Here is a 15,366-nt window from a genome sequence, read left to right on the forward strand (position 1 = left end):
TTCTTCTTCTTCTTCTTCTTCTTCTTCTTCTTCTTCTTCTTCTTCTTCTTCTTCTTCTTCTTCTTCTTTTTTAAAGTGCCTTTCTTTCTTTTGGCTGCCACAGACTTCATAAAGTCTCCAAGCCTATTATCTGAGAGCTTAATGCATACCGAGGGTGCCTCAGAAAGAGGTAGCAAAGTACAGTTTTGTTCAGGGCAGCAAAGTACAGTTGCCCTGGGACCCCTGTGTGGCTCAGTGAGTTAAGTATCTGACTCTTGATTTCAGCTCAGGTTATGATCTCAGGGTCATGAGATTAAGCCCTGAGTCAAGCTCTGTCCTGTGTGCGAAACTGCTTAAGATTCTCTCCCTTCCCCTCTGCCACCCCCTTACTCCCTCATTCACAGGCACGCTCTCTCAAATAAATAAATAAGCGAGCATGGTTGTCCAGACCACCTATGTCAGTGTCCTGATGTCAAAATGGCATGGCCAGGGATTCCAGTTTGGTGGATCAGGGATGGATGTAGGAATCAACATTTTAAACAAGACACTTGATTTTGACAAACTCAAAAATTTGAGAAACCTCTAGACTACTGATTTTTCCCAGTCACATGTTAACAGAATTAGTACTTATCTTTACTCTGGAGATTTCTGATAGACAAAGCCTATTTTTGAAGGGTTACCCTGGAATTTTTAACTACAGGATACCCTTCAAAAGTTTTTTTTGTTGTTGTTGTTGTTGTTGTTGTTTTACCATACTTTCTGGGTTCTAAGACACACATCTTCACATGTTATTTAATAAGTTGGAATTTGGCCATCATGATGGAAGTCATTGCTTTCATGTACACACCAAAATTTGGAGGAGGAGGTGTCAGTTACTTGGAAGAGAATCTCAGACAGTAGTGGGGCTAGATTTTAAGACATGCTGTATTACTAATGATCTTAATGGTCCAAGACCTGTACTCTGTGAAAAAGACATGATATCGACACATGGCTCAGAAGGACCGGAATTTGATGTCATTTAGAAATATTTTAACTAATTTGTTGAATTTATATTTTTCTTCTTATGAAAGTTCAAAAGTTCTAAATGAATAGAAATCTATGTCCAAATTAACCTAAAAGAGTGTTTTCAATAAGTCAAACACTATACTTCAATAATAAATTTTTTAAAAAGTATAAATAAAAATTCAAGAACTAAAGAAATATTCTGTCAGAGTTTAATTAGAAGAATTTTTTTCTCTTCATGACATTTATTATACTGATAACATTTTAGATTCAATGAAATACAGTTGTCCAAATAAATAGACCTTCTTTTATTTTGTTGACCTACCACCAACAGTTTGCTTAGCAGATGTTTTTACCAACTTCTAATCCACTGCAACTTTATGTGATAGAATCAAAGACCTTGCAAGCTGTCTTATAAACATCATCCTAACTTGGTCAGACTAGGTGAGATAGATGTACTGTGCTTATGTATATGTGTGTGTACATATATGTATATATGTGTGTACATATATGTATATATTTCCATATTTGTATATATGTGTACCCATTCATGAGATAGACATGCCCACTTTCAGTTCCAAAGTGCGCACCCCACATACCCACGTGCACACACAGCCAGCTTATATTTCTCACAGTGGACCATGAGCCCGTGTATACACCACCACTTCCAGACAACATGCTGAGCCTGACTCCTTTGTAAATATATCTAGGAAGTACTCACCGAATAAAACACCAAACAATGTCTCCAAGAATGAAAGGGATCCAACATACCTTTGGCTTTCTGCATTCCAAGTGTTCTCAAGATGGCAAATCACAGTTTTAACCTTTACGCGGTCTAGTCCACAGAACTGGTTTATAAAGGATCAGCACTTATCATAATAGATAATTTGATGAGCGACGACCTATGCTAACTTTTTAGTATCAATGCCTTCCTTTTATGAACTTAAAATAATGGAACTTCAAAGAAGGGCATGAATGATCACCTGGTAAGCACCCCACATCCAAACGAGAGTCTGTACTGAAAACCAGACATGTAGGGTAGGGTATCTAATCCTCCCGGAGAATAGTTGGCAGGCACTTTCGAAGGGACTGGCAAGGAAGCCACTTAGTAAAGCTGTTTGAAAAGGAGATAACAAGTGCTACATGCTTGCCATGATAATCTCCTTTTAATTGGCTGAAACACACACACACACACACACCCCATACAAGCAAAAAATGGTGAGGCACCCCCGCCCCCCCCCCCCCTCACCGCTGAACAGTCCTACATGGTGAGCCTTCAAGATTGTGTACTTGCAGTTGGGAAGCTACACAGACCTGCTGCAGGAAGACAGGCTTCTCCTCTGTGGAGCTGGACACATCGACAGAGCACTTGACATTCAATTATTAGAGTCAGAGTCTTCAAACGGCAAAGTAATGCTTTCCCCCACATAGAGTTCCACTGCTAGGGCAATTAGCATGAACAGATAATCAAAGACCTTTAGTACCTGAAAAGAGGAGAAGCAGGTCGAAGCAATAAACATTGTCCCCCAAAGCTTCTTGAGCCCTAAACACACCAGAGCTCTGAGCTTAGAGCCCAAAAAGTCTGTCTGAAGAAGTGGTTCGGGTTAAGTCGCTTACTCAATGGCTAAAGAAACCAGAGTTAAGAAAAACTTTATTTGTAATTTATTTTTTAACTAAATATATATTTTAAACTTCCCAGTTTTTGAAAAATCTTGCCCTATAATAGTTCTACAACATTAGTATTTATAGGTTAGTAAGTAACTAAATATTTTCTTCATAAGAAATAGAAATGACCAGATTGTAGGCAAATGTGTCCACAGTCAATGACCAAGGTCACCTGGACCTGCTCTTCCATCCACTTGCTTGACTTACTTTCTCCAGTCATTGAAAGACTTCGCCCCTGAGGCTGCAATGCCAGGGGCTGTGTGATGCCTTCCCTGATCTCCTCGCTGATCCCTCACCCATCTAGGCATGTCTACACTTCTAGCACTGTCTTTTACATCCAGGGGCCTTCTAGTTCCCATGAGCAGGAAGTGTTTCATGATTATTATTGTGGTCTTCACATAGGTGGTCACACAGGCTCTGGTCCTGCACATCCGAGGGGAACAAGAGATGGCATAGCCTCTGAGAAGAAATAAGCAAACCAGAGAGCCTCATGAACCCCAGCTGCCCAAGGGATAGTGAAGGGGCTACACCTCCGCATGCCCAGCATCCTCCCACCCTGTGCATGGTATCAAGGAGCCCTGCTTTCAAGAGTGTGTTCTCATTTCACCTTCTTCTAAAATTAAAATGGTGGAAGCAGTGCCAGCATTCCATCACTCATACACAACTGGGAATGTTGATTGGACCACTTTCCTTTCTGCCGTGCCCCTGCTGGCCCCACCACTTCAGGCACCGAGGTCCCTACTCCCTGTGACCCCTAACTCCTCTGTCACAAAGGAAAGGAGGGTGGAAACAGTAAATTTATTTCACCATATAGAGCAGTGGCTAAGAATGTCCCATTTGGGGGTCAAGTCACTTGGGTTCCAATCCTGAGTATACAGCTTATTAATACTACAGACTGAGCACAACATTTACGTCAGTAAGCCTTGATTTCCCCAGGTGCAGAAACACATAAGAATGCAGATTTCATAGGGTTGAAGTGATGTGTGGGGCCCAGGTCCTGGCAAGCAGTGAGCACTCAAAATGTGTAATAGCGACATGGTCCTGGGCTGGGCCTCCACCAGATGCCTCCTCCTGCCGTGGCTCCCCACGACCCCTTGATTCCTGATCTCAGAGCGCCCAGGTGGAGGCACACAATGTAAAAAGAGGGGAGAAAGACGGGCCCCAGGAAGTGACAGAAGCTCTGGCTGTGTCACCACCCACTAACCCCACTAATGCCATTTACATACGGTAGGGGGCAGATATGGATGAAGCTTCATTGACACAATAAAAAGTCAGGTTAGCCCCAGACTGTTAAAGTGGTTTATTTTTGTAGTCATGGCCTTGCACATGTGGAAAGAGCCCTCAGCATTGGTCCAGGGTTTTGGGGGCTTTGGGGTCTGCAGCAGCCAGCTGCAAGGCTGAAGTTCAAGGCGGCCAGGAGTGGGACTTATTTATAACAGCCTGAGGTTTCCAAGTGAGCAGAACAACAAGACCTTGCACGAGATGAGTCATACCGACTCCCAGGATCAGAGAAGTCACAGAGGATCAAAGAACATATGAGCCTTCCAGCTCCCTGCCCCTCTCAACCCAAAAGACGCCTTTCGGAGGGCTCGCTCTAATCTGTTCCAACTAATTTTCAGGGATTGAGTTGAGAGGAAGAGTCAACAGGAGATTTCGTTGCTATAGCCACTGGGATCCCTGACAAAGTGGGCTCCAGTGGAATAATAAAAAGCAACATTTTTCCCACAGCAGAATGTATGGAAGTCAAAACCTTACTCGTGATGAAGAGATTAAAGACATAACTTAGTAGCGAGTCAAGCAATCAAAAATAAACGGGGATGGCATTGAGCAACTTGCAATGCACCACAAATAAATGTTACTTAGTTATTCAAGGACGCTTATGCAACTGTTTTCAAAGGGCGTATGTATTTTGCTTTTCCTGTTTAATTCTTTGTCCCGTTATGATGTCTGCCCACCAGCCACAGGGCAGGTAGCAGAGTCATGCCGCACATGCTGGATCACGACGTTCAGTTTTCATCCCACCAATCACTTCACTCTGCAAAGCAACGGAGATGAGTTTGGCACACTGATCTTGGCTTCATGAGTGGACATGCGCTTGATTAAAAAGGATTTTGGCGAAAGGGCCGGGGAGCAAGGGGACTCTCCCTTGTTTGTATCTGTCGTGGGAGCCTTGCTGCCACCCACACTCCCCCGTCAGTTCCTGCCCAAGTTTCTTGTAAACAAGGGCAACTGGAGGAGCAGTGTACATGCCCTAGATCTGCCAGAGCAGAGTTCACGGGAGAGACGAGATCGCTTTCCCCAAGGCCCATCCGAGACCAGCGCACCAGAAGCCAAACAGAGCTATCCTTTGGGCTGCACGATGAGGGCACACCAGCTTCTTACCTGGTGATCTCAGAGACCGCAGATAAGACTTTCGTGGCATGTCAGTACTCGACTCCAGCCCTACCCCACCAGCTCAGCACTCATGCCTCTGGAGAGACTGGTCTCTCCTGAACGAGGACTGAGATGCCACAAGCCAACTACAGAATTTCCCTATGAGCACCGGTGGTTTGGGAGGCATTCGCCCTTCTCCTAGCATGATCACAGGCTGTCCAGGACTAACTGCTCTAGGCACTGGGACATCTAGGTATCCATAGAGAGGCCAGACTCACCTTTTAACAAGTGAACTCTGACCTCTACCAGGTCTAAGCAGCTTCATATAGTCACATACCTGTCACCCATTCTGCCCACTGGGACATGTCTAGGGACCATCTGAGCACAAAGGACAGATTTCTAAGGTACTCTTCCACCATTTGTCCCACCCACCCCAAATCCAGTCTCTGCCCTTTCCTGCCATGCTCCATTCCCCCATGGACTACATCATCTAGGCTCCCTTGCCTTCCAGCTTCTCGTTGGTTTGGATGCCAATAGGGACTGGAGGAGGAGAGAGGGTTTTGGCGCTTCTTCCCCACTCCTTCCCTGCTTTAGCCTGTACTTGTGGCAGGGGCTGTGTTATTCCATGCTCATGGCTCCTCTGGGGCACCCTCCTCCACAGCTGAGCTCTCCTGGGCACTGAGGAGTAGCAGCGGCTCTCTGCTCTCGCAAGTCCCTGGGCACTCAAGTCCCTTTGCCCTTGCTCACACTTCGGTGAGTAGTCCCTTCATTAAAGTCTCTTCATTTTAACCTCCTGAGTCAGATTCTGTTTCCTGCCAAGACCTGACTGAAACCATATCTTTCAGCGGTCACATCCTGTGCTTTTCACGCTTGTGGTCTGAGCAGACGTATATATGCTTTGTTGAAACAGCATCCTGAAAGAGGTACATTACAGGCACTAGAATTATGACTTCTGATTCAGGTGGGTAGGTAACGGGACATGGGCTATTTCTTTAACTCAGGACTTTGGACTATAAAAGAATCCGTTCATAATGATTAAGTCCAATTATCTCAAGTTTACTAAAAAGTTAGTTTGAAAATCACATATATAAACATAAACATATATCTCAACTAAATAGTATCACTGATAAGATTTCAGGTATAAACTTTGCATTTACTCATGCATTGGAGAAAACACAAATCCCTGTTGTAGACTTCTCTGACTTGTCCCTTGTCTTCTACTTGCATTGTCCATATTTGGATGATTCTTCTATGTATGTTCCATGTTGATCTTGTTCTGTGTCCAGGACTTGATTCCCCATCTAGAAAATGAATGTCATCAAGGACTAAGCTTTCACTGCTAAATTATCATGAAGTCTTGGCTTCGTTCTGATGCATTTGGCAAAATGCTGGCTGCCTACTGCTTTTATTCCTTATTTTCCCATTGGAACAGTAATCTTGTATTTAATAAGTTAAAAATATAGTTCAGGATGCCAATTGTTGCCAATGATAATTATTAGTACTTTAAAACTTGCGAAAGGAGAGATTTTCCCCAGAAAATTGTTTTTTTAGATAAAATAATAGACTTACCATATGTTGGTTTTGACCAAGAGATTTTATATCCATTTTTTTCTGACCCTTTCCTCCAAGAGGATTGGTTATTTGCATACACATGACCTTCCCCATCACCAGCCTCTGTTCTATATTGATCTCTTCTGATACCTTCACAAAATAAAAGCCTAAAGAACAAACAATTAAGACTATTCTAAATATCTGGGATGGGAAGTTGATGGGTCTGCTAGAAGAGTTTTTCTTTTCCCCTAAGCTATAAATTATTAAAAGCCTCCTCGTCTTACAGAGTACTGAGCACCATGATTTAAATACCACACCAAGCATCGTTTGGCTTTGGTTGAGTTGGTGTCTTTGAATACTGTCAGCTGGTGTTGTAACCTATTGGCCTCAATCCTATCAAGTGAGTCACAGGGACACTTCTCTGACTTTTGACTGCATGAGACTTTGTTCTTACAGCAGGTGTCTGGCAGTTAGGACCATAAGACCAGGGCCATTCAAAGAAGGGCCATCTTCCTTAACATCATGCTATCCCACTGCCCCGCTTCCCATATTCTCATTCCATGTTACATGGAAATGGCTTCTGTGTGTGTGTGAATGCAGTCTGTGAACCGGAAGCACATAGTTTTGAGGGCCTTAATTTTCATCTTCTTTGCTTTTTCAGAGAAGGGTTTAAAACTCATTCTAGTGAGAAGAGTACTCTCTGGATGAAATCCAAACTTTAAAATATTTCTCTGGCCATCTCCCACACAATCTACACACACACTGGGCAGAAATACATGTGCCTCAGCACTTCTGGTTTAACAGTTTTAAACATCTCAGCATTGGCAGCTCAAGGCCTTCTGGCTTATCAATTACCCAATAATGTGCAAAAACAAAATATGTCTAGAGCCAGCTTGTTACTTAGCCAGAATAGATGATGCCAATGTGGTGTGACTTGATCAAAACAAGGAATATTCTCTACCCAAACTGACTTCATCACTGCCACCATACCTGGTAGCCCATCACTGAGGATGTTTCTTCTGGATCTGTAGAGTTATTATCATTATCATTATTATTATTATTATTATTATAGAAACATTAAATTAAATGAGAACACATGATAAAGAGGCAGCACTTTAAAATATTTTTGAACTATGAGATGTTGGTAGGTATTTGTTGACAATAAATCCTTGCAGATGAGGATTGTTAAGAGAAATCAAGATACCGAGAGTAGAGATGAAAGTGTCCCCATGGTCACTTTTACCTTCTTTGGAATTTGGTCTTGACCAGTTCTGATAATTCTGGGTTTTTATCTTGTTTTATTTTGTTTTGTTGATTCGTTTTTTGGCAAGTTTCAGAAAGCACAGAGATACTAAAAACACATTCAAACTTTATTAAGGGAGAAATGATTAGAAGTGGATTTTGAAACATGTTCTTTCCTGTTGACACATGTTCAAAGAATGTCTGGAGGAAATACTAAATTAAAATACAGACTGATTCAACTATTGGCATCAAATCACTTACAATGTGATATGGTTGCTATCTTGAATATGAGGGAAAAGAAAAAGAAGCTTCCCAAAGTTATAATTTTGTTGATGAAAACAATGAAAATCTTAATTTAGAATCTGTTTTATGTTATTTTGATTTTAACACTGTGAATTCCCTTGGAGACATTTACTCAAAATGGCTCTATTATATTTCTGGTTCCTGATATTACTGATATAAAGAGTATAGGGAGGACAAAGGCTTTACTATTTCAAATATAGAGTTAGTGACTATAAATATTCACCTGTGAATATTCCTTCTCAGGTAAATTTTGAGTCTTCCTCCCCAAAAATTCAGGAAATGTAGTAGACAGGTAACAAGTTACAAAATCTTGACTAAACACATAATTTGGCACAACCACCTACCTGTTCTTTTGTTCACTTCGCAATTCCATAGAATGTTCATTTTATTCTGTGGTGAGCAGAGCAGGATAGTAAGATATAAATATACTTCTTCTCATTCCCACCTTGCTAACAGAATCCTATTTTGTTCAGGTCCGTTCCCTCTCAAAGATGATCCAAACCCCAGCTCCACAGATGTGTCCAAGCCAGTCCAGTGTGAAATGGGAAACCTCATTCCGCTTGATAGTTACTGCATGTGATCCTGTTCTGTCCAACAGAATGTGGGAGGGAGAGATGCCAATGTGTTTCTGAGAAAGGTGTAGCATCCTAAAAGACCCGCAGGAATCGCTGTCGACTTTTCTGTTCCCTCTGATCTTGTATCCAAATGTGACACCTGGGGTCGTGAGGTTAGAGAATGCAAGGACTGAGGATGAACACCTGAGTCTTCATTGCAACATTGAGTCTTGAATTAATCAACCCTGGTGTCCTACCCTTGAGCTTCTTGTTGTATGAGAAAGTGAATTTTCTTGTTGTTGCTGTGCCTCTGGGTTGGGTTTTTTGCTACTTGCAGCTGAAATCATTCCTTGCTGGTGCAAAGTGCACAGACACCGTTCTGAAGAAGTTAATGCTGTCGGATGAATAGGCTGAGTACGATAAATATCATAATAATATCAAGCAAGATGTTAACATGATTTCTAAGGCTTCCTGTTGCTTTTGGAAGAGGGAAAATGTACTTCCACCCAGAGTGATTAGGAAGCACAACATGTGGAAGGTAGCAGGAGAGGCTACCGGAGAGTTGTTGGGGGAGTAATATTATGAAGAGAGGTCATGATGGAAAACTGAAGATACTGTCTTCCACCATGAGTTGTATGGAGTTCAGGTGTCCAGAGGCTTTCTATAAAAAGGAACGTTCTGTGGTAAAATAAATTTGAGAAACTAAGCATACTCTAGCTCCACAGAGCCCGCTGGATATTAACAATGCCTATTAGCATTTAAAGGCTTGAAGAAGTCTTGAAGAACAGAACTACACTTACCTTCATTGAATTCCCTATTTGTTCCTGAAACTTCTTGGACAACAGAACCTTTTTGCTTCAGGACAACTGCTATCATCACACCTGTGACTAGCGCTACGTGGTACACACTTTGGGAAGGGTTGGGCTGAAGAGAGCCGAGAGACTTCTAGAGAGAATTTGAAGAACAGGAAGAGGAAGTGGCAGTTAAGAGACAAATAGTGATCAAAGGGGTGAAGAATATACATATAACGTACCAGGAATCAGGGACAGAGGATGCTTTCAAGAAAAGCTGTTCAGCAGAGTAAAAGGATGCGAAGAAATTAAAAAAAAAAATGACTGAGAGAAGTCGACAAGAGTCACTGAATACGTGTTTCACTAGTAAAGTGAGAAAGGAAAGCAATTTGTCAGGGTGACAAGAGATAGTAAGAAATTGATTTTGAAAGAAAGAAAAGGAATGATGAACTGAGGAGCAAACAAATATTTGATGAATAGATAGGTCTGTTGCTTGCATACACAACTAATGTAGGGATAGGTGGATGGAAGGATGAATATTGAAGGAATGAGCTAGTGAACATGTAGAAATTCAAGTTGCTATTTATTTATTTAAAAGATTTTTATTTAAAAGATATTTATTTATTTATTTTAAAAGATTTTATTTATTTATTTGACAGAGAGACAGAGATCACAAGTAAGCAGAGAGGCAGGCGGAGAGGGGGAAACAGGACCCTGAGATCACCATCTGAGTCGAAGGCAGAGGCTTTAACCCACTGAGCCGCCCAGGTGCCCCAGTATCATTGTTATGCTCTTAATATATCAAACCTATACTTCCTAAGCTTTGCAAAAAATTTGCAATGTGCTTCATTTTTCATCTTATAATTACCAGGATTTTAAGTCCCTATTAAAGAAACAACTAAAATATTATTTTATTTGTATTTATATTGATTTGCTTGCCAGTTGAGCCCACTTATTGCTACTCTTACCTTTTTTTGATCAATCTGTAAGACCACTTCATATGTTAAAGATATTCTCTTTTGGGGGGAATGTTTTTCAATACAAATGACAAACATTTTGTCAAAGTCTTTGGATATACCTATAGTATTGTTTGTCTTACATTAAGTCGTGAAATCTTACATGCTCTGACACTGATCATTTCCTTTCTGCCTTCCCCTCTCAAACAGTATTTTAAATTAATCATTTCAGGAATACCTGGGTGGCTCTGGTCATGATTTCAGGGTTTGTGAGATTAAGCAACCCCTTCGAGCTCATCAGGCAGTCTGCTTGAGATTCTCTCCCTCTGCCTCCCACCATGAAGGCTCACGCTCTCTCTCTCTCAAATAAATAAATGAAACTTTTTAAAAAATTGCCACTTCACTTTGATTTATAATTATTTCATTTTTTTCATAGACAATCTTTGATCCCCCTGGAATTTGTGAAAAAGAGTAGGATAGGGATTCAGTGGTGTTGAGGAGGAAGGGATGGAGATATGTTAGAGTGTGTACACATGTTCAATTGTGCTTTCCTGGCCTCTGGTGGTCTACCTCTCCCTTGATTATTTAGGCCTGCCATGTATGGGTGGTCAAGTTGTACACTGCACAAGAGTGTCATACCTAGGGAGGCATCATAAAAAAAAAATGTTGTTTGGTCAATCATCAGTTTTTGGTAAGAGTATTTTTTTTAATTTCTTTTCAGTGTACCAGAATTCATTGTTTATGCACCATACCCAGTGCTCCATGCAATACGTGCCCTCCATAATACCCACCACCAGGCTCACCCAACCTTCCACTCTCCTTCTCTCCAAAACCCTCAGATTGTTTTTCATATTCTCTCATGGTTCACCTCCCCCTCTAATTTCCCCCAACTCCCTTCTCCTCTCCATCTCCCCATGTCCTCCGTGTTATTGGTAAGAGTATTTCTATCATACTTAGAGCTACATGATAATTTCTACTTGATCTCATCTAAATGAAACAATTGATTTTTTTGAGTTCCAGCTGGCCATAGCCTCATAAACAAATCTAATCATTCCCTTTGAAATACCTACTATTTTGCCTCCCGTGACTTTATTTTATGAAACTCTTCTGATTAATGCAAACAACTGACTTGCTTTCAATAGAATAAAATGATTCCTTTTTAAAGATCTGTTTCCAAAAAAGAAAAAAAAAAAAGATCTGTTTCTATTGTAGAAAGCTGATTTTGTTTGGCTTGGGACACATCTGAGATATTTAAATATAAAAGGACATGTGCTCTCATCCTCAATTGATTGTTTCTTTCTTTCTCTACAATATTTATTTCCTTTCCTTCCCTTCCTGCTTCTACCTTTCTTCTGGTTTTATCACCTGGCTCTTTCCTTGACTTGACTTACATATTGACCTCAGTTTTCTCCCTAGAACCCCAACGGGCTCAGAAGGCCTCAGTTCCTCTGTGCAAGGCCAGTGTCCCCACAGGCCTAGAGCTGGGAAGAGAGGTCAGGGCTCCAAACCTTCCTTTGGCAGGCATCCCTGGTGAAAGGATTTTCACATGTGTAAATCTTTTAGGACAAAGACTGCAGACAGCGTGAGTACAAGATTTTCTGGATCTGCCTCAGTCCAGGACATCGCAGGGACCACCCCATGTGGGACTCTCCTCTCATTCCCATAGCATTTCAGCTCAGTGAAAATGAACATCAAAAGCCACCCCGAAGAAGAAAGGAAATGAAGAGATGTCAGCTTGCATCCTGGAAAATCAGCTGAGAGAAGGACAGTGTCTGACCAGGCAGCCAGCTCAGAGAGTACTAGGAGCCCCCTTCGCCAGCTCTAGAGCTGTTTTCCTGCGGTTGCTCCTTCTGTTGACATCTTGTACTTACCCATTGCTCTTCTCTCCTGCTGCTGCTATTTCATAGCTGACTTGGAATTAAGGGAGGAGGAGGTGAAAGGACTATTGTTACTTAACTTAGCAGTGGTGGGGAGGACACATATTCATATTTAAGAGAGGAAGGTGATTCACATGCAAAATATGTTCTGATGAAAAAAGTTAAGATGGAGGAAGATATAATAAATTTCCTTCCAACCCACTCTCATTCCCACCACTGTTCCATGAAGGGGAGGTACCGGAATAGTTCTCAGAAGTATTTAAGCGGCTTAGGAAAAAGCAGACCTGCACATGCGGCAACCCATCTCACTCAGTTCCTCTGCCAAAGAGAAACAAACCATTGACTATTGAGACCACTGAGAGACCTCTGTCCTTGAGGTTCAGGCCAAAGCACCAGCCCAGGTCCCAGTCAAGGGGTTCTTTGCGTTCCTTAGCGTTGGTTCTCAAGCTCGTCCATTTTAAGAAATCTCATGGGAAGCATGGCTATAATGTGAAGTTGGGTGTATATTTTCTTGGGACCTCTGGACACAATGTCTCCACATGACATCCCAATAGCCATTCCCAGCCAATTTTTAAAACTGCCATAGTTTCACCATATCGGTTAGCAGATTCATTTGTCAAGTGAGTGAAACCATTACTGGACAAGTCAAGAATGGTAGGGTGGTGGGTCATAAAGGAAGGACCCAGGGGAATTCTGCCAAATCTTAATCTCACGTGCCTGGGGCTAAGGAGGATGGGACAGTTAGGGGAGTTTTGGAAATCTTGGTGTTGGGAAATTTTTTCAGAGGAGGCTAAAAGGGAAGAGAAGGAAAGAGTTTGAAACAGATCTGCTTTGCAGCTGTGTCTACAGAGGCCTGGTCAAACTACCTACGGGGAGGACCAGGTGTGTTTGGGTTTTTGTTGTTGTTGTTAATTTGTTTGGTTTCAGTGTTAGTCCTTGGTGGACTGGTACTTTTACACAATGCAACACAAGTAAATAGAAAACTTAAATTTTATAAAAGGCATCAAGACTATATGCCCTATTTTATTACACTGAATAGATAGTAAATAGCATTTCATTAACTGAAATAAATTAGCATGGAACCCTGATAAATGGCTATAACCGCTTTTAAACTGATACTCAGTTTCTGTCCTTAGCTTGCCCCTGGTGGGTAATGAACAGGTCACGGACAGAGATAGTTCTGGGGCTGTGTTCTGAGTGACCTGGCTTTAGAGAGCACGGCTAATGAAAGTGAAGAAGCAGGTGTCTAGTCTGGGAAAGAAAGCAGCCCAACTGAGAGAGCCACACATGGTCTTTGGGCAGATCTATAAAGGTCTCTCAAAACATCGGAGGATCAAAAGAGAGGGGAGGGATGAAAGAAAACAAAAACGCTGTGCGCAGAAACAGCATCTCCAAGAGCGGCTAATGAGGACCGCTGAGCGCCACGCAGCAAGGGGGGACTGCAAGGTCCCCGATTCGGGAAGCCGGTCCAGCGAGGAGCACCTCCTCACCCTCGCTAGGCCCAGCACAGCTGCTGCAAAAACCATCCAAAGCAAACACGGCTCTCCCCACAGCAGACTCAACAGAACAAAACCAACACCCAGAAATAAATTGGATCGCCGAGCTCATCATGTTACACAGCTCACTCTTCTCAAATCCAGGATCCTGAATGTAATAACAAATGATACTATTAACTGGTGCATCGGTCTGAAGCCAAAAGCAAATAACTCATTACTATAAACCAGATTGATTCTCAGAATTTTCCAGGTCAGCTACAAGAAAGAGTTATGACACTGTTCTCCCAATTGAACTAAATCTCACCCATGTCTAATTGCGGCATATATGGCTAAACCCTTTTCCCCCTCTGCAGCGCCAGTTTGTCTCTTAGCACATCTAAACCCAGGGACTTCTCGAAGTGGGGGAGACATGTGGTCAGGTGAGAAGCAATGAGGAGCCTGGGGTCAGCACCTAAGGGTTGAAAAACCGACCCTGCCACCTGCTAGCTTGGTAATCTCTAGCCAGTCTTTGTCCACAAAACCAGACTGACGGCCACCTCCCTGGAAATTCAGTTGAAAATGCTTAGCAATTTGTAAAAAGCTACTGGATATTAGTCCTCACTACACAGAAATAAGCAGCTGAGAGATGTTTTTAACCATGCCTCCCGACCGCTCCAGAAGTGAAGCTTTGTCTCCTACACAGTCCATTTCCTCCTCAAGGTTCAGAACACATTAGCATGTCACACGCGATTTTCCCCGATGTCCCCACCATCACGGGGATATAGTAGGGAATTGGCATCACCAGGTCCACTTCGCAGCTTAGGAAAGTGGCTGAGGTGGGATCTACCTAAGGCACATGAGCAGTGACAAAGATGACTTGAAAATTCATAAGGACATTGGGCTGGAACTAACAAGTTTCGTTTATGAAGTTTGTGGCTTTTCTTAATCCGGCTCCTCCTTGTCTCACCCTCTGGGACTCTGCAACAGGAAGCCACTGCTCTGCATTTATTTTGTTGTTAATTCTACTTATTTAACACCCAGAAGAGCTTTACTATTGCTGTGTTCTTGTAAAGCGAAAACAGGATTATTTTTCAAATTCTGTGCTCTGGTGACATGTTTATTAACATACATGTTATTCCAGGTCAGGCAAATAATTTGGTCCCGGTTACACGCTGGGGAAACTTTAGTTTTAGCATCCCTAAGACTCTTTCTTCAGTTGTAACCTGAGTATAGTAGTTGAACTGCCTTCTTCACAGACATAAGAAAACATGAAAGTATATAAATGATCATGTAAAGAGAATCTAGAAATAATTTAAGACACTTCACATATATAATTAAATCATAATCAATCATACACAATTATAATATTGTTTATTATTGTTCCTATTGTCTTATGCTAAAAAACAACAATTTGGTAGGATTCTCTTGCAATCTGCCAAGGATGATAGCTCTGGATTTCAATTCTCCTTTATAAAAAAAAATGGAGGGTAGGATGCATATATCTTAGAAAAAAGAAAATAAGGCCTGTGAATTCAAGGTAAATTTTGGTTCGTAGTTCTGGATTGAGGTTCCAGTGCCAGATTTATCTATTTGTACTC

Source organism: Lontra canadensis, unplaced genomic scaffold (assembly GCF_010015895.1).
Source record: "Lontra canadensis isolate GAN:19392208 unplaced genomic scaffold, GSC_riverotter_1.0 scaffold5, whole genome shotgun sequence".
Classification (NCBI taxonomy): domain Eukaryota; kingdom Metazoa; phylum Chordata; class Mammalia; order Carnivora; family Mustelidae; genus Lontra; species Lontra canadensis.